Raw genomic sequence first — 21,234 nt, 5'->3', positions numbered from 1 at the left:
AAAACAGACATCCACAGCTAAGCACGGAACCATACTCCTGGAATTCAGTTGTGGAGAGGGAGGAAGAATGAGCAAAGGAGCCAAGACAGTGCTGCAGAAACCTGCAGAAATAGTTGACCGGACTTTGTGAGAGTATAGAGACTGGGGTCATAAACCTGGTGAAACAGCATTGAACAGAACCAAGCCCTCTGAATGCGGATGCCAGCTAGGAGGCCAAGACAGTCCATGGGACTTCTTAACAGCAGAGCCAGTCTTTATCCCTAGAGCAAAAATGGACTTTGAGAGCCCATAACCTATGGAGGGATTCTATGAAGCCCAGATACAGCAAGGAGGGCCTAGGCCCTTCCCCAAATGATATGACACCCATTGAAGGTCCCTGGTAGAGAGCCTCATCATCCCTTGGATGAGTTGGGGGATGTGTTTGGGGGGGGGTTGCAGAACTTGGGAGGATGGGAGGGCGAGGGAATGGGGGAATGGATATGTAAATATGAGTAGTAATCTAAAAGAAAATGGGGTAAGGATCTAAACAAAGAATTCTCAATAGAGAAATCTCACATGGCAGATAGGAACTTAAGGAATTGGTCAACATCCTTAACCGTCAGGGAAATGCAAATCAAAATGACTCTGCAATACAATCTTACATCTGTATGAATGGCTAAAATAAAATTAAAAAAAAAAACACCAACAACACCTTATGCTGGAAAGGATGTCGAGAAAGGGGAGCACTCCTCCATTTCTGGTGGGAATGCAAACTGGTATAGCCACATTTGAAGTAGGTTTGGAAGTTTCTCTTGAAAATGGTAATCAATCTACTTCCAGACCCAACTATTTCACTTCTAGGGATATACCAAAAGGATGCACACACATAGCACAAGGACATCTGTTCAGCTAAGTTCATGGAAGCATTGATTGTCATAGCCAAAACCTGGAAGCAAAATGAAGGAAACCCCTCAACTGAAGAGTGGATGAAGAAAATGTGATATATAAACACAATGGAGTATTACTTGGTTAAAAAAACAGTGAAATCTTGGAATTTGCAGGCAAACAGAACTACAAGAAACTGTCTTGAGTGAGGTAACCCATACAGAGAAAGAAAAACATGGTATGTACTCACACATAAGTGGATTTTACACATAGAGTAAAGGATTACCATCCTATATTCCACAACCTAGAGAAGCTAGGAAGCAAGGAAAACCCTAAGCCAGAAATGCATGGACCCTTTCAAGAAGGGGAAAGGGACAAGATCTCCTGAGTAAATTGGGGGAAGAAGGAAGGAGGAGGGAGGGAGGAAAAAGAGGTGGGGAGGATGCTAGGAAGGATGAGAACATGAAGGATCATGAAGGTTGAGTTGGGGTAAGAACAGAAAAGGAAAGAGATACCTTAAGAGAAGGATCAATTGTGGGCTTAATGACAAATCTGGCACTAGGGAAATCTCCAGACATCCACAAGGATGACTCCTATTAAGAATCTAAGCAATAGTGGAGAGGACACCTTAAATGCTCTTCCCCTATAATGAGATTGATGACTACCTTAAATGGCATCAAAGTGCCTTCATCCTGAAGGTAATAAATCAGAAGCAGAGATTCAAAGGTTAGCACTGAGCAGAACTCCTGGAATCCAGTTTTAGACAGGGAAGAGTGATGAGCATACAGGTCAAGACCATGCTGGGGAAACACACAGAAGCAGCTGACTTGTGCAAGTGGGAGCTCATGAACCCAATTCTGACAGATGGGGAACCAAAATAACACAGAATCAGGCCCCCTAAATGTGGGTGTCAGTTGGGGGGTCTGAACAGATTATGGGGCCTCTGGCAGTGGAACCTGTTCTTAGAGCTAGTACATGAAATGGCTTTTTGGAAACCATTCCCTGTGGAGGGATATTTTGCTCAGCCTATATAGGGAGGGAGGGCCTTGACTCTGCCCTAAACGATATGACAGACTTTGCTTTTAATTAAAAAAATTAAAAATAGCCTAATACCCTGTTGTAAACTGTTAGAAATAATTAAGCCTTACAGGATAAAGAACAGTCACCTTGATTTTAGACATAGAGTAAATGATTACCAGCCTATAATCCACACTGCCAGAGAAGTTAGTAAACAAGGAGGACAGTAAAATAGACATACATGGTCCCATGGAGAAGGGGAAAGGGACAGGATCTCCTGAGCAAATTTGGGGCATGGGGGAGGGGAGATGGAACTAGGAGAATGAGAAGGGGAGAAGAGGAGGAGTGAGGAGGGCATGATGGGGCAGGGAGGTTGAGTTGGGGGAAGAACAGAAGAGAGCAAGATAAGAGATACTATAATAGAGGGAGGCATTGTAGGTTTAAAGAGAAATCAGGCACTAGGGAAATGTCTGGAGAGCTACAAAGTTGGACACTAACAATCTAAGCAACACAGGAAAGGCTACCTTAAATGCCCTCCCCTGACAATGAGATTTATTACTAACTATTATGCCATCCTGTAGCCTTCATCCAGCAGTTGGTAGAAGTAGAAGCAGACACCCACAGCTAAATCTTGAACTTAACTGGAATCCATTTGCAAAGAATGAGAACTGATGAGCAAAGGGGTCTAGACCAGGCTGGTGAAACCCATAGAAACAGCTGACCTGAACAAGGGAGACTTCTTGGTCCCCGGACTGATAGCTGGGAATTCATGATGGAACTGATCCAAACCCCACAAATATGGGTGTCAGTGATGAGACCTTTGAAATCTATGGGCCTCTTGTAATGGATTAGTACTTATCCCTAGCATAGGAATGGTCTTTGGGAGCCCATCGAACATGGAGGGATACTCCCTGACCCTATACACAAAGGGTTGTGCCTAGGCCCTATCCCAAAGGATATGAAAGACACTGAAGACCCCCTATGTAAGGCCTCACCCTCCCTGGGGAGCAGAAAGTGTATGGGATAGGTAGGGTGTCAGTTGGGAGTAGAGAAGGAGTGGATGGAGAGGAAACTGGGATTGGCATGTAAAATAATCTTTCTAATTAAAATAAACAGTCAATAAAAAAGAACAGTCACCTCACTAATGACCAAATTCTTGAATGTGATCCAAACTCTGCTTACAGTAGTAATAAGTGTAAGTATAATTCATTTACAAACACAGTATTTAGACTTTGGTATATACATTCCTTGTTAAGCATCCAAAGAAAATACATAAAACACACAAAGTTTGTTACATAGACAGTTTACCTTGATAAAAGGATTAACACTAAAGGATATAAACTAAAAAAAAAAAAAAACAAACAGGTTTGTATGAAAAATTTTACAATTCCCTTATTTAAAGGAACTTGCATAAAGAAATAAAAATAAACAAGTAAACCCAATCATATTGAACCTTGACAGTTACACTGCAATGCTGGCATCTGTATCTCTAGAGAACCCAAGCAGAATGTGTCTTCCTGGGAGCAACGCCAAAATAGCCCTGACTCAAGTTTCTGGCTGGGGGCTGCTCCTGAGGGTCGGTGCATTGAGTTCTCTGGTACTGAGTTCAGTATGCAAGTCCAATTCTTACATCACCCTGATTATTTTCCTGCCTTCTGTAAAGCCTGCAGGGATCTTTCATAAACTAACAGGAGCTCATTTTTAGGCCATGCAGATCATACACAGCTAATATTATCAAGATCCAGAGAGGAAAAATCCACACTTTAAACAAATGTTGTTTTGACTTACAAGTACCCAAACATGCTTTTAATTAAAGGATTAGAATCCAGCAGACTGATGTCCTGAACTCAGGTTAATGAGGTGATGGATTACATAAATGATTTCAAACAAAAGCAAGTTAAACATAGGGTGAAATTAATAATCTATACTCCAATGTGCAGGCTAACCTTGCCACAGGCCCTTGACATTTGGTATTCTTTCAGTCTAGGACACCATGCAGTGCATTACCAAGTTTTGAAATAACCAGAATGTGTTCTAGAGAGCTACTTCTGAATTTTTCTTTCTCCAAAGAATGTATCATTGTCTGAATACACATATTTTATTTGCATTCAAAGATCTTCTCTATACTATGATGCCAGTTCAAGAGCCTGGAGACCTCTCACTCTGTCACCATGTATGAAAGAGTTACCACATCAAGGCCATGGTAAATATGCACCAGATAAGTCAACATCACAACAGCACACACACACACACACACACACACACCCTCAAGCACACATACATACATATCTAAAGGGCATAGGAATTACTTATGTAGTACTTGTTTAGCCCTTACTATGTGCATTAACTTAATTGTACTGTAGAAAAATACATAATGTGCCATTTGCACCTGGAGGCCAAGGGACACACACTGGCTTTGAGAAGTCCCATAAGCCCTACACCAAACAGCAGAGTTACTGAGCACACACATATCAGGCTTTACATAATACAAACAAACCAAATATTTTTCTACATTCATTGACCTCCTGACTACCTTTTTCCCTACGTATCTCTCTAGGGAGGAATCTTTCTTTGGTGTGTAAATTTAAAATACATACTGATACATAGTATGGCTAGCTAACATTTGCTTTATTGAACAGACATGGGCCCACACTGTCTTGTTGAGTTCCTTCAATGATAGTACCAAACACTTAAGTACAGTTTTCTTATACTGCTTTAAGAACAATCCATCAGACTGGTCAGATTTTAATGTCTCACTGTTGACTTTATTCAGACTGCCCAATTGATTCAAATTGCCATTTTCTGTTCCTATGGCCGCATCTTGTTCTTCCATTCTATTCTTGAAATTCATATGACAAATTCTCAAATTATACTTTTTCCTTTCTTTTTAAATTTAGTTATTTTATTTAAATTTTATTAAATGCATTTTGTCATATTACCTGAATCCTTTGGTTACTGCCAGAACTTTCTAAGCTCCATATCCACTCAATTTTATGTACCATTTCTCTTTGAGAGAAAGAGTGAGAAGAGATATACTAGGCTTTGCATTTCCAACATGACTAATGATGTTGAATATTTAAACTTTTTTGAATTTTGTCAATATTTTCTCCTTTTTATTAATTTTCTTTGATTAAAAACAATCTTAATTTACAAAATAATCCCAATTTCCTCTCCCTCTCTCCTTCCCTCCCACCCCCACACACAACACCTATCACACGCTCCATTCACTCCTCAAAGAGGGGGAGGCCTCCCATGTGGAATCATCAAAGTCTGTCACATCATAAGGGGCAGGAACTAAGCCATCCCCCATATATCTAGGGTAAGAGAATAACCCTTCATAGGAAATAGGATCCCAGGGCCCATTCACGGACTAGGGATAAACAGTAGTTCCACTGCCATTCTTCAACAATTCATATTATATCTTCTGAGAGCATTTCACCAACTTTTAATAAAGATTTTTCCTCATTACTTGTATGTATTTAAATATTCTAGAAACTTATCTTCTGTCAGAAGTATAATGTGTTGAGACTTTACCATTCTATTCACTGCCTCTTCATTCTAAGAATAGTGTCCTTTGCTTTACAGAAGCTTCTTTGTCTCCTAAATTCCCATTTATAACTTCCAGTGCTGTCAGTGTCCTGATATGAAGTCCTCTGCAGTGCCAATGAGTTCAAGTGTATTCCTGACTTTCACTCCTCATACCCTTCACAGATCATTTTCTCTCTTTCACACAATATATCCAGACTGCAGACTGCACTTCCTCCATTTCTCCCAGCCCTCCATACCTCCCTTCAAAATGCAGGTCAACTGCATTTTGGTTGCCCTTCAAAAGAGGGCAGGCCCCAAAGACATCTACCAAAGGAAGCATTATTAAATGCAATATGACTAAGCATAAACTCTCATATCAAGGCTAGACAGACTAGCATTGACTCTATACTGTGCTTATATGTGGCTACTATTCTGCACATCTATAATGAAAAGAAGCAAGCTCGGCCATAAAAAAAATACAAAACATACAGTTTAACAAGAAAAGGGATACTAATAAGGGTAGTATAGCTAAGTCCCTTGCTCAAGGAGAAAAACATGTTTAAAGAAAAGCTTGAAGCTACATGGAATACAAGGTGGTGAGACCTTAGTGCAAGACTCCCACTCAGAGAAGCTTCCAGTTTTTAGAATAGAAATATAAAGTATGGCCTCAACCGTGAAGAATATAATGATCAAAAGCAAGCTGATGTAAATGAATTTAAACAAGGTGGCCAAGTGTCAATACCAGCAACCAGAAGAGTTTGGCAGCTAGAGCCATATGATTTTTATTTTATCGTTAAAGAAAAGCTGCACACCGGATGTGAAAACAACCCAAAAGAGAAATATGTGTTGCAATCAACGTATATGGGAAGAAATTGGGAATTCGAAGAGTGCTGTGTTGTGGCATATTGATTGGCTGAAGGAAAAGCTAAATGGTCAACAGCTTGGGAAGATATTGGGTCAGAGTAAACAAGGGGAAGAAGAATAGAACAGTTGTGCAGAGACACCTATACTCCCTGGAGCAACAGGGGCAACACAGAGTAAAGGCAATGAAGTCATGAGGTAGAAAATAAATCATCAGACAAGAGTTATTTTACGTTTCAGAGCTAGTTAGAAACAAGCCTACCGGTGGACTCATCGCAGACCAGGTGAGCCACCCCCTGCTTTTACCCAATTCTTGTCCTAAGCGCCATCCACCCAGATCCCTCCAGGCTCGTCCCTGCTTGAAACAGACACGCCCAGGTAGGGTGGAGCTTCCTGAATCTGGCTTGGTTCAGGACACTCTTCCTTCCCTTTCCGTGGACTCATCGCAGACCAGGTGAGCCACCCCCTGCTTTTACCCAATTCTTGTCCTAAGCGCCATCCACCCAGAGGCTCGTCCCTGCTTCAGGCAGGGTGGAGCTTCCTGAATCTGGCTTGATTCAGGACACTCTTCCTTCCCTTTCCGTGAACTCATCGCAGACCAGGTGAGCCACCCCCTGCTTTTACCCAATTCTTGTCCAGCGCCATCCACCCAGATCCCTCCAGGCTCGTCCCTGCTTGAAACAGACACGCCCAGGTAGGGTGGAGCTTCCTGAATCTGGCTTGGTTCAGGAATCTGGCAGACCAGGTGAGCCACCCCCTGCTTTTACCCAATTCTTGTCCTAAGCGCCATCCACCCAGATCCCTCCAGGCTCGTCCCTGCTTGAAACAGACACGCCCAGGTAGGGTGGAGCTTCCTGAATCTGGCTTGGTTCAGGACACTCTTCCTTCCCTTTCCGTGGACTCATCGCAGACCAGGTGAGCCACCCCCTGCTTTTACCCAATTCTTGTCCTAAGCGCCATCCACCCAGATCCCTCCAGGCTCGTCCCTGCTTGAAACAGACAAGCCCAGGCAGGGTGGAGCTTCCTGAATCTGGCTTGATTCAGGACACTCTTCCTTCCCTTTCCGTGAACTCATCGCAGACCAGGTGAGCCACCCCCTGCTTTTACCCAATTCTTGTCCTAAGCGCCATCCACCCAGATCCCTCCAGGCTCGTCCCTGCTTGAAACAGACACGCCCAGGTAGGGTGGAGCTTCCTGAATCTGGCTTGGTTCAGGACACTCTTCCTTCCCTTTCCGTGGACTCATCGCAGACCAGGTGAGCCACCCCCTGCTTTTACCCAATTCTTGTCCTAAGCGCCATCCACCCAGATCCCTCCAGGCTCGTCCCTGCTTGAAACAGACACGCCCAGGTAGGGTGGAGCTTCCTGAATCTGGCTTGGTTCAGGACACTCTTCCTTCCCTTTCCGTGGACTCATCACAGACCAGGTGAGCCACCCCCTGCTTTTACCCAATTCTTGTCCTAAGCGCCATCCACCCAGATCCCTCCAGGCTCGTCCCTGCTTGAAACAGACACGCCCAGGTAGGGTGGAGCTTCCTGAATCTGGCTTGGTTCAGGACACTCTTCCTTCCCTTTCCGTGGACTCATCGCAGACCAGGTGAGCCACCCCCTGCTTTTACCCAATTCTTGTCCTAAGCGCCATCCACCCAGATCCCTCCAGGCTCGTCCCTGCTTGAAACAGACACGTCCAGGCAGGGAGGAGCTCCCCGAATCTGGGTACAGGCCACTCTTCATTCCATTCCCGGCGACCGATCCACCAAGAGGCCTAACGCCATCAGAGTGAGGAGGCTATGAGGAGAGGCAAAACCATCCAGAGCTTCTGACATTGAATTCCTGGCCCACACACACTACAGAGTAACAAGAGGAGATAGAGAGATCCTACCTGCACTCACTGGAAAAAGATATGGGAAGAAGACAGAATAAGAACCCGCTCAACAACAGAAAGACCAATATGACACCACCAGAATCTAGGGACTCCACTCCAGCAAGATCTGAAAAGCCCAACACAGTGCATGAAGAAGAGATGGACCTCAAAAATTATCTGAGCAAGATGATAGAGACCTTCAAAGAGGAAACAAGAAAATCCCTTAAAGAAATAGAAGAAAAAGTAAGCAAAAAATTACACGATATGGAGGAAAAGACAAACCAAAATATTCAAGAAATAAACAAATCTCTTAAAGAAGCTAAAGAAACCCAAGATAAAACAACCAAACAAGTGAAGGAAGCTCTTGAAACAGTTCAAAACATGAAAGCTGAATTAGACACATTAAAGAAAACACAGAATGAAGCGATGCTGGAAATGGAAAGGTTGGATAAAGGAGCAGGATCTAAAGATGTGAGTATAACTAATAGAATTCAAGAGACAGAAGAGAGAATCTCAGCTATTGAAGACTCGCTAGAGGATATACATTCATCAACCAAAGAAAACCTCAAGACCAACAAATCCCTAACACAAAATATACAGGAAATATGGGACACCGTGAAAAGACCAAACCTAAGAATAATAGGTGTAGAAGAAGGTGAAGAAACACTGCTCAAAGGTACAGAAAACATATTCAATAAAATCATAGAAGAAAACTTCCCCAACCTACAGAAAGATATGCCTATGAAAGTACAAGAAGCTTATAGGACACCAAACAGACTGGATCACAAAAAGAAGTCCCCCCGACACATAATAATCAAAACTCCAAATCTACAGAATAAAGAAAAAATATTAAGAGCTGCAAAGGAAAAAGGCCAAGTAACATATAAAGGCAAACCAATCAGAATCACACCCGACTTCTCAATGGAAACTATGAAAGCCAGAAGGTCTTGGATAGATACACTACAAGCACTAAGGGAGCATGGATGTCAACCCAGACTACTGTACCCAGCAAAACTTTCAATCACTATAGATGGAGAAAACAAGATTTTCCATGACAAAAACAGATTTAAACAATACATATCCACAAATCCAGCACTACAGAAGGTTCTGGAAGGAAAACTCCAACCCAAGGAACATAACTACATGCACAAAAACACAGGCAATAGATAATCTAATATTGCCAAACACAAAAAGAAGCAGGAGAGCAAAATCCACACACAATGACACCACCAACAATAAATCCAAACCAAACAAGAACCAACGAACAATGGACATTAATATCCCTAAATGTCAATGGCCTTAACTTACCCGTAAAAAGATATAGGCTAACAGAATGGATACGAAGACAGAATCCATCTTTCTGCTGTTTACAAGAAACACACCTCAACTTCAAAGACAGGCGATACCTCAGAGTAAAAGGATGGGAAAAGATTTTCCAATCAAATGGCCTCAAGAAACAAGCAGGTGTAGCAATCCTAATATCTAACAAAATGGACTTTAAACTAAAATCAATCAAAAGAGATGAAGAAGGGCATTTCATACTCATCACAGGAAAAGTCCATCAAGATGAAATCTCAATCCTGAACATCTATGCTCCAAATACGAAGGCACCCACATTTGTGAAAGAAACATTACTAAAGCTCAAACCACACATAAAACCACACACACTTATAGTAGGAGACTTCAACACCCCCCTTACACCACTAGACAGGACCACCAGACAAAAACTTAACAAAGAAACAGAGGATCTGAAAGAAGTCATGGCCCAACTGGGGTTAACGGATATCTATAGAGCATTCCATCCAAACTCAAAAGAATATACCTTCTTCTCAGCACCACATGGCACCTTCTCCAAAATTGACCACATAGTAGGCAACAAAGCAAACCTCCACATTACAAAAGAATTGAAATAACCCCCTGTATCTTATCAGACCACCATGCATTAAAGCTAGAATTCAGCAACAATACAAATGGCAGGAAACCTGCAAACTTTTGGAAAATGAATAACACCCAATTGCACCATTCCTGGGTTGAGGAAGAAATAAAAAAACAAATTAAAGACTTCCTAGATTCTAATGAAAATGCAGACACAACATACCCAAACTTATGGGACACTCTGAAAGCAGTCCTAAGAGGGAAGTTCATAGCACTAAGTGCCCACATGAAGAAACTAGAAAAAAGTCACATTAGAGAACTGACAGAACAACTGAAAACACTAGAGCAAAAAGAAGCAAACTCACCAAGGAGGAGTAGACGCCAGGAGATAATCAACCTGAGAGCTGAAATCAATAAAGTAGAAACTAGGAAAACATTACAAAGAATCAATGAAACAAAGAGTTGGTTCTTTGAGAAGATCAACAAGATAGACAAACCTCTAGCCAAACTAACCAAAAGGCAGAGAGAGAGCACACTAATTAACAAAATCAGAAACGAAAAGGGGGATATAACAACGGACACTGTGGAAATCCAGAGAATCTTTAGGTCATATTTTGAAAATCTGTACTCCACAAAATTCGAAAATCTAATGGAAATGGACAGTTTCCTGGATAAATATCACTTACCAAAATTAAATCAAGATCAGATAAACAATTTAAATCGACCCATAACCCCTAATGAAATAGAAGCAGTCATCAAAAGCCTCCCAACCAAAAAAAGCCCAGGACCAGATGGCTTCACTGCAGAATTCTACCAGAAATTCAAACAAGAGCTGATACCAATACTCCTCAAACTGTTCCGCACAATAGAAGCAGATGGGATATTGCCAAACTCCTTCTATGAGGCTACAATCACTTTGATACCCAAGCCACACAAAGATAAGAATAAGAAAGAGAACTACAGACCAATATCTCTCATGAACATTGATGCTAAAATACTCAATAAAATATTGGCTAATCGAATCCAAGAACATATCAGAAAAATCATCCACCACGATCAAGTGGGCTTCATCCCAGGGATGCAAGGATGGTTCAATATACGAAAAACCATCAATGTAATCCACCATATAAACAAACTGAAAAAGAAAAACCACATGATCATCTCACTAGATGCTGAAAAGGCCTTTGACAAAATCCAACATCCCTTCATGACAAAGATCTTGGAGAGAACAGGAATAACAGGAACATATCTAAACATGATAAATGCGATATACACCAAACCAATAGCCAACATCAAACTAAATGGAGAGAAACTCAAAGCATTTCCTCTAAAATCAGGAACAAGACAAGGATGTCCACTCTCTCCATATCTCTTCAATATTGTTCTTGAAGTTCTAGCTAGAGCAATAAGACAAGATCAGGATATCAAAGGGATACAAATTGGAAAGGACGAAGTCAAACTTTCACTATTTGCAGATGACATGATAGTCTACATAAGTGACCCGAAAAACTCTACCAGGAAACTCCTACAGCTGATAAACACCTTCAGCAAGGTAGCAGGATACAAAATTAACTTAAATAAATCTGTAGCCCTACTGTATACAGATGATAAACTCAATGAGAAAGAAATCATGGAAACATCACCTTTCACAATATCCACAAGCAACATTAAATATCTGGGGGTAACACTAACCAAAAAAGTGAAAGACCTGTACAATAAGAACTTTGAGACTTTAAAGAAAGAAATTAAAGAAGATACCAGAAAGTGGAAAGATCTCCCATGCTCTTGGATAGGCAGAATTAACATAGTAAAAATGGCAATTCTACCAAAAGCAATCTACAGATTTAATGCAATCCCCATCAAAATCCCAACACAGTTTTTCACAGACATTGAAAGAACAATACTCAACTTTATATGGAAAAATAAAAAACCTAGGATAGCCAAAACAACTCTTTACAATAAAAGATCCTCTGGAGGCATCACCATCCCTGACTTCAAGGTCTACTATAGAGCCATAGTTCTGAAAACAGCTTGGTATTGGCACAAGAATAGACAGATAGACCAATGGAATCGAATTGAAGACCCTGATATTAACCCACGCACCTACGAACACCTTATTTTTGACAAAGGTGCTAAATCCATACAATGGAAAAAAGATAGCATCTTCAACAAATGGTGCTGGCACAATTGGATTCGAACATGCAGAAAATTGCAGATAGATCCATACTTGTCACCATGCACGAAACTTAAGTGCAAATGGATCAAAGATCTCTCCATAAACCCAGCCACACTGAATCTTTTAGAAGAGAAAGTGGGAACAACCCTTGAACAAATTGGCACAGGAGAACGATTCCTGAACATCACGCCAGAAGCACAGACACTGAGGTCTGCAATTAATAAATGGGACCTCTTGAAACTGAGAAGCTTCTGTAAGGCAAAGGACACAGTCAGTAAGACAAAACGACCACCCACAGAATGGGAAAAAATCTTCACCAGCCCCACATCTGACAGAGGACTGATTTCCAAAATATACAAGGAGCTCAAGAAGCTAGCCACCAAAACACCATACAATGAAATTAAAAAGTGGGGTGCAGAACTAAACAGAGATTTTTCAACAGAGGAATCTGAAATGGCTCAAAGACACTTAAGAAAGTGCTCAAAATCCTTGGCCATCAGAGAAATGCAACTCAAAACAACTCTGAGATACCACCTCACACCTGTCAGAATGGCTAAAATCAAAAATACCAATGACAACCTATGCTGGAGAGGTTGTGGAGAAGAAGGAACACTCCTCCATTGCTGGTGGGAGTGTGAACTTGTAAGACCACTTTGGAAATCAGTATGGCGGTTGCTCAGAAAAATGGGAATCAATCTACCTCAAGATCCAGCCATTCCTCTCTTGGGTATATACCCAAATACTGCTTGTCCATACAACAAGGACATATGTTCAACCATGTTCATAGCAGCATTGTTTGTAATAGCCAGAACCTGGAAACAACCTAGATGCCCCTCAACTGAAGAATGGAAAGAGAAAATGTGGTACATTTATACAATGGAGTACTACTCAGCAGAAAAAAGCAATGGAATCTTGAAATTCGCAGGCAAATGGATGGAACTAGAAGAAACCATCCTGAGTGAGGTAACCCAATCACAAAAAGACAAACATGGTATGTACTCACTCATATATGATTTTTAGACATAGAGCAAAGGTTTACCAGCCTATAATCCTCTACCCCAAGGAAACTAGAAATCATGAATGACTCTAAGGGATAAATGGACCCCAGGAATGGGAAATGGCATGAACTCCCGAGCTAATTGAGAGCATGAGGGTAGGGAAGTGGGTGCTGCCACAATAAGAGCACAAGATGAAGAGTAGAGGAGAAGAAATGGAGGAGCAGATATATTGAGTTGGGGGAAGAATAGAGGAGAGAGAGCAGGATGAGAGATACCATATCAGAGGGAGTCACTATAGGTCCGAGAAGAGATCTGGAACTAGGAAGATCTCCAGAGACCTATAAGGATGACACGATCTGACAGTCTGGGCAGTGGAGGAGAAGTTGGCCTAGAAACCCTTCCCCTAGAATGAGATTGATGAATACTCTCTATGCTATTCTAGAGTCCTCATCCAGTGGCTGATGAGAGCAGAGACAGACATCCACAGAAATACACTGAGCTGAAATCTGGAACTCAGTTGAAGAGAGGGAGGAATGAAGAACGAAGGGGTCTGTACCTGGTTGGAGAAACCCACAGAAACAGTTGGCCTGAAAAAGGGAAAGCATATCGACCCCAGATGCTCTTTGGGAGGACAGTACAGGACTAATCCAGCCCCCTGATCATGGATGCCAATGGGGAGGCCCCTGCACTCCTTGGAGCCTCTGGAGATGGACTGGCATTTTGCCCTGGTGGGTGGGAGGGACTTCGAGAGCCCATCCCACTTGAAGGGATTCGCTCTGTCTCTGAACACATGGGGAGGGGCCTAGGCCCAGCACAGGAAGATTTGGTGGACTTGGTGGAGCCCTGGTTGGGGTCCCTACCCTGCCTGGGGAGTGGCGGGTGGATGGGGTGGGGGGTAGGTTGGAGGTGGGGGAGAAGGAATGGGGGTGGGGGGAGGGAGAGGGAGAGGGAAAGTACATGTGAAAATATTAATAATTTAATAAAAAAAATTTGAAAAAAAAAAAAAAGAAAGAAACAAGCCTACCTATCAACTGAGCTTTTATAACTAATGGCAAGTCTCCTTGTCATTATTAAGGAGCCAGCGGTCCCAATGAAACAATCAGACTCTAGTGCTTTGATATTAAACATGAACATGGAGAATTCAAAGTTTGCCCATTGAGTTCTCAGACTTGCTTTGGACCACCTTTTCCGCATTATATTTACTTTTCTCTTTTTTGGAATGGTAATGTATATCTTGTTCAAATTTATGTTAGAAGTATTATGATAGGCTCTTGTATTTTCATTTTACAGGATATTACATTTAAGGGATTTCCATGAATTCCTGCTAAAGAAGCAAGTAGTCTGACTTTAGATCTCCTTTTCTTTGCTTGCTCTCAATCCAAACCTCACAGTCTCATCCCACACCCTGTATAAACACCGACTAAGGTCTTTCCTTAATATATGACACCATGCCCAATGGATCACAAAAATCTTCTCCTCTAAAGTTCTTCCCCTCAATTCATCCCATTCTCCTAGCCTCCAACCCCACCAAGAATCCCACCAGCTGAGTATGTCAGGGAAACAGGTAAACTAAATGAAGACTTTTACCACTCCTTCCTCTCTGACAAACCTATTTCCTCATTCTCATCCCTAGCAATAGAAAAGAAAACCTGCAGCAGTTATTTTCCCCTACATGCCCATATCTCCTGTGGATTGCATGGACCTTCTCCTCCTAAATTTCTTTCCAAACTCCTCACTTTATTCAATCCTCCTATTCCTCTGGGCATGCCTGCTAACCCATAAACCACTCATAACAGGGAAGCATGTAGGGTAACTACAGAGCTTCATCTCTCCTGTTTCTCCAGTCCTCATTCCCCAATAATCAGCCCCAGATCTTTAGCAGAACACATGGTGTGGTCTCTCTTTGCTCTCTGACCAATTCTCAATGGATCACAAAATCTTCTCCCAATTCCAGGTACCCGGATACTAGAGTAAAACGACATTAAGTTACGGTGAGGGTGATATGTCTCTGGTGGAGGCAGGCAACCTTAACATAGTAGCACACGAATATTGCAATATAGCTAATACATATGAAAAAGATATAACTGCATGTAAAATGATGACAGTGATTTTTCAAGAGAAAGCCTTTAAATCATTTAAAGAAATGCAAAAAAAAAAAAACACAAAAACAGACGGGCAGTGGGGGCGCACACCTTTAATCCCAGCACTCGGGAGGCAGAAGTAGGCAGACCTCTGTGAGTTCAAGACCAGCCTCGTCTACAATAGCTATTTCTGGACAGTCTCCAAAGCCACAGAGGAACCCTGTCTGGAAACCCACCAAAAAAACTAAAACAAAAGAAATGCAAGAAAACACAAACAAACAGGGTAGAGACACAAACAAAACTGTTCAAGGAAGTAGAACTATAAAGAAAACTCAATTTGAGGGAGTTATGGAAATGAAAAAAATCTGAAATCAAACTGGAACAATAGAAGTAACCTTGACCAACAGAATACAAAAGACGTAAGAGGGACTATTTGGCATTGATGATACAATAGAAGAAATGAATCAATCAAAGAAAATATTCAATCTAAAACTGAGACAAAACATCCAGGAAATCTGGGACACTGTGAAAAGACAAAATCTAAGAATAATAGGAATAAAGCAAGAAGTATCCCAGCTCAAAATCCCAGAAAATATGTTCAACAAAATCAGGCAGAAAAATTTCTAACCTAAATAAGGAGATGCCCATAAAGGTACAAAAAGTGTATAGAACACAAAATAGATTTTTGTTCTGAAAAGAAAATCCTCCTGGCGGACAATAACCAAAATATTCAAAATACAGAACACAGAAAGTGTATTAAAAAATCTTCAAGGGTAAATGTTCAGGTAGCAGATATAGGCAAATCCTTACATTTCCTCCTGACTTCTCAGTGAAGATGCTAAAACCTAGAAAAGCTTGGAAAGAAGTGCTGTAGATTCTGAGAGACATAGATTCCAGCCCAGATTATTATCTCCTGAAAACTTCTTAATCATCATGGGTGGAGAACATAATATTTTCCATGATAAAGCTTAATTTAAAAAATATCAATCTACAAATACAGGCCTACAGAAACATTAGAAGAAAAATTACAACCCAGGGAGCATAAATATAACAAGGCAAACACATAGGTAATAAATCATCTCAGAACAACAATTTCAAAAGAAAGGAAACACACACACACCACCACCACCACCACCAAAAACAGCAATTAACAATTTAACAGGAATCTACAGTCATTGCTCATTGATATCTCTTATAATATCAGTGGTATCAGTTCCCCACCAGATAGATATAGACTAACATAAGAGATGTCAATACAGGATCCATGTTTTAGCTGCATCCATGAGAAACACCCTAATATCAAGGACAGACTTTCTAGAATTAAATGAAAAGGAATGCAGCCTAGGTATGCAACACAATGAAAGCTATGCTGAGAGGCAAGTTCATAGCACTAAATGCCTGTATAAAATAGCTGGAGATATCTCATACTAAAAACTTCACAGTACACTTCTCAGAGTAAAGATTTAGGAGAAGATATTTTTTAAATGACTTAAGAAGCAAGCAGGAATAGCCATTTTAATATCTAACAAAAGATTTCAAACCAAAAATATCAAAAGAAGTAAAAAAGGATACTACTTCCTCATCAAAGGAAAAATATAGCAGTAAAACAGTTCACTTTTTAACATGTGTAACTTAAAAACAAGAAGCACTCAAGTTTGTAAAAGAAAGACAAATACAGCTTAAATCATTTGCTGGTCTCAAACATTGATAATGGGAGACTTCAATACCCCACCCTCACAGGTTCACAGGTCATTCTGAAAAACTTAAACAGAGAAGTACTGGAACTACAGATGTTATAACCAAACAGCTCAAACAGATAATTACAGAACAGTTCAATAAAACACAAAGGAACACACATTCTTCTGAACACTGCATGTAACTTTCTCTAAAATGCCCACATACTCCGACATAATACAATTCTCAACAGATACCAGAAATTGAAAAAATTATCTGTATCCTATTATATCTTAAAGGAATAAATCTTCATATTAATAACATCACAAAGCTTACAAAAACATGGGAAGTAAACAACTCTGAAAAATGGATCAAACTGAAAAAAAATAAGGACTTTATAGAATTCAATGAAAATTGATATATACCATACAAATACTTATGGGACACAATGAAAGCTATGCTAAGAAGAAAGTTTATAGCACTAAGTACCTACATAAAATAATTGACGAGATCACATACTAGCAACTTACATCACAAATGAAAGCTCTCGAACACAAAGAGTAATCATATCCAAGGAGATTAGATGGCAAGAAATAATCAAACTCAGGACTAAAATCTATACAACAGAAAAACAATGCAAAGAATCAATGAAACATATATTTGGTTCTATGAAAATCAATTAGATCAGCAAAACATTACCCAAATTAATTAAAAATAAGGTAAAAATTTACAAAATTAACAAATTCAGAAATGGAAGGAGGCATAGCAACAGATACTGAGTAAATCCAGAGACTAAGTGCTTTGTCTCTCACTGTCCATGTTACTGGAGAAGCATCGGCTACATGATATATGCAGGCATCATGAAGTATACCATCTCACTAGGGGTAGCCTAAGCAGCGGAAATCTTAAAGCCCACTCACACAGGGACATAATCCCTCACCACGGCCATAACCACTCTAAAAAAAGCCACACCCTCTAGTAGTGCCACTCCTGTCAAGGATCGTTTTTTTTCAAACCAACACATTCTACTGCCTGGCCACCAATGGCTTGAAGCCATGTCATAATGCAAAAATGCTTTCTGTACAATTTCAAAACTCCCCATAGTCTACCAGTATCAACAATGTTTAGAAGTTCAAAGTCTCTTCTGACATTCATGCATTTTCTCAATAGTATCTCTTACAAAATTAAAATTAGAAAAAGAATTCACAAATTCCCAATTTATAACAGCACAGGATATTAATTACCATCCCAAAACATAGGGAAGGGAGCATAATGAGGAAATATGGAACCAAATTAAAACCCAAACTCTGCATTTCCATGCCAGAAGTCAAAACACTCTACAGATCTGCAACTCATTTTAGTACTTTTAACTGCAGCATACTTCTCTATTTAGGGCTGATTCTACTCCTGTGTGCAGTTTTCCTAAGCAGGTATTCTACAACTTAGCTTTTCAAGGCAATCCAGGCTTCAACTTCACAACTTCATGCAATGGCCTCTGTTGGCCTATATTCAGGGACACTCGATACATGCCTGACCTCAGAGGCTTTCCATAGTCTTTGGAATGAATTCCATACCCCTTTTTCTTCTACCTTTAACTGCAGAATCACATAGTTGCAGCTGCCAAGTTCTGTGGTTCACCAGAGCTAGAAAATGACCCCCCATTTTTCAATTACATGTTTACCAGTTTTCTGTTTTTCATTGACTAAGCCTAGGTGTCCACAAAATGGATCTCTAGACCTGGCTGGCCGCAAACCCAGATATCTGGCAGCCTCTGTCTTTCAAATACTGGGACTAAAGATGAGAACTACAACTCCTGGCTCAATTTTTTTCTTTCTTTCATTTTCACAAGTTGGAAACTTAGGTGGGTGGGATCTGTACACAACTGTGGAAGTTTTCCTATTGTTTCTAGCTTCATTTCATTGTGCCCTGCATGCAGTGTGGGTTTTCTTCAAATTAATGTCTTACATTCAGTTGCAGTCAGCAATCATAAACAACGGTAATACCCTTAATGATTTTGGGAGTGTCTGGGGTTTCCCAAGATAACAATTCATAGGGGGAAAAAACACATCATTTGAAATAGTAGATTCATTTTAAATTGGTATGGTTTTATAGAGGAATGATATCTAGGGAATTTTGTTGGTGAAGGTATGTCATTCTTGATGAAACTGTGCTCCTAGGGGCAACTTCTCAGATTTCAAAAGCCCATGTCAGGTCCAGCTCTCTTTCTGTGCTAGTGAAACTGTTTGTAACTCTAAATTACCTCTCAAATATCATCATTGAGACACTTACTTCCATGTTTTCCACCATGATGATCATGGATTGAACCTCTGATACTATAAGCAAGACCCCAGCTAAATGTTTTGTTTCGTAAGAGTTGCCTTGGTCATGTGTATCTTCAAAGCAATTGAAAAGTGACCAAGATCCCCACCATTTAAGTTGTCTGTTTACTTGCCTGTGAATGTTGAGCTTTTTGTTTGGTAACTTTTTCTTTATGTTTGGTAGGCTATGCTGTTCTTACAAAAATGCATATCTCTATTTCTAATGGATCCTTTTTATATACTCACATAAAATGTAGCAAAAACCTTTAATTTTGAATTCCTCCACTTGAATACTATTGTTTTTCATTTCTGTTATCTCACATTTGTTTAATATATTCCCATATTTTTTCATTTTCTTTTAATCACTACTGTACTTACATTTCTCTTAAAGATGCTTTAGTTCTTAACTTCTCAACTTTTATTTTTCAAATGTGGCAGCACTTTCTAACATAGCAAAGGCATGTCATAGAATGTCTTTAGAACATAGCAAAGTAATGTTCTAACATAGCAAAGTTAGCCATATAGGATTAAAGGGTGTTAAAGTATTGGGTGAGGTATGTGCTCACTTTTTGTATTTGTTTAAAAATTCTTAAAATTTATATTATCAAAATATGTAAACTTCACCGGAAATTAACTATTATATTTTACATACAATAATTTTTATTTATTGATAACTTAAATACTCCTGGATAAACTATAACTCGAGAAGGTGATGCTCTGGGAAATCAGAAAGAAAAGAGAAACCAGTCCCTGAGGTTTTGTCCCCTTTTCTGCAGCCTCCATGATGTACTTTATGAGGATCTGCTCCTTCTTTGTCACAATTATTTTTAAGACACATCCCTACACTATTCTGCGGCATGGATTCAGAAACATAGAATTCGCATAAAACGTTTCCTGGTCATTACCGACTGTAAAAACCCACATTAAAACCAAAGACTTACCGCAGTCAGCCGACCCCTGGGAAGGATCCGCTACAGGAAGTGCGTCACAATCCCTGTCTGTGGACGGACCAGGCTGCCTAGGAAACCAAAGGAACCAAAGGTTCTCTTTGTTGGCGATTTCCTTCAGAGCAGCAAACACATCCGCACTTGAAGGCTGCAGCAGAATAGCTTTGAGCATTGGTTTAATTGTTTAAATGAAAGCTTCTCTGTATTTGCGATTTTACCCAATCAGCAAACACAGTCGCTTCCACTTTGGGAGAGAGTAGCTTTGAGCACGGAATCTCATTTTTTAAATGATCTCTCTTTAGTTGCGATTTCCCCTGAGTACCAAACACAGTCGCTCTTCCAGTTTGCAGAAGAGTGACTTGAGCGCTGGATTTCTTCACTTAAATGAAGGTTTCTCTTTGCGATTTCTCGCGAGCAGCAAACACAGGTCTCAGGAGAGTGGCATTAAGTGCATTTCTTCTTACATTTGAAATCCTCAAGGATTTCATTGTTTAAGTTTAAATCGTTTAAATCATGAACTTGTGATCATACATACTTGACAAGACATATCTTTTTCTGTTGAGCTTTTTTTTTTCTGCAGACTTGTCTATAAATAAATCCTTTTAAATGAAATTTCTGCATTGAATTTTCAGAGAGTTTGAGATTTTAAAAAATACTTTAGATTTGAATTCTTCTATACAATTGTTGCTCTCTAACACACCTTTTTCTTTTTACTCTACCATTGTTTTTTTTTTTTTTTTCTACAAAACAGGAAAGTCAGAGACAAAGTTTTATAGGAGGGGTTTGTTTCATTGCCGCAGAATTCACTGTCAAGTGTCATTGCACATAATACATCTTAAATTGTATGCCATGAAAATTGTGTGTGTGTGTGTGTGTGTGTGTGTGTGTGTGTGTGTGTGTGTGTGTGATTTCATTTATTTTGAGCATTTGTGTCTGATTTTTTAAAATTATTCAGTACTATTGTTAAAGCAGGAAGTAAAGTTGATCATTATGATAAGAAATCATATATATTATTTTTGTGGGGGAGACTGTG

The 21,234-nt window shown here is 40.1% G+C and overlaps 1 protein-coding gene and 1 pseudogene across 3 annotated transcripts in view; both read right to left on the bottom strand.

Moving 5' to 3' along the window:
* Positions 1–20,316, bottom strand: part of LOC100757243 (immunoglobulin-binding protein 1b) — a 152,032-nt gene extending 131,716 nt beyond the window's left edge. For 2 of the 3 annotated variants that reach the window (XM_027433982.2, XM_027433986.2), the window contains exons 1-2: positions 20,196–20,284; positions 17,467–17,552 (exon numbers count right to left, since the gene is read on the bottom strand). The gene's annotated coding sequence lies outside the window, so the exon portion shown is untranslated. Of the gene's footprint in view, positions 1–17,466; positions 17,553–20,195 lie in introns of all 3 variants that reach the window. The other variant, XM_027433983.2, reaches the window with a different exon arrangement.
* The window catches only part of LOC118238496, a 38,005-nt pseudogene extending 17,632 nt beyond the window's left edge, over positions 1–20,373 (bottom strand).
* Positions 20,374–21,234: the final 861 nt, after the last annotated feature.

The sequence above is a fragment of the Cricetulus griseus genome, chromosome 3, assembly GCF_003668045.3.
Source record: "Cricetulus griseus strain 17A/GY chromosome 3, alternate assembly CriGri-PICRH-1.0, whole genome shotgun sequence".
Taxonomy (NCBI): domain Eukaryota; kingdom Metazoa; phylum Chordata; class Mammalia; order Rodentia; family Cricetidae; genus Cricetulus; species Cricetulus griseus.
This window is presented reverse-complemented; position numbering and strand designations above follow the sequence as displayed.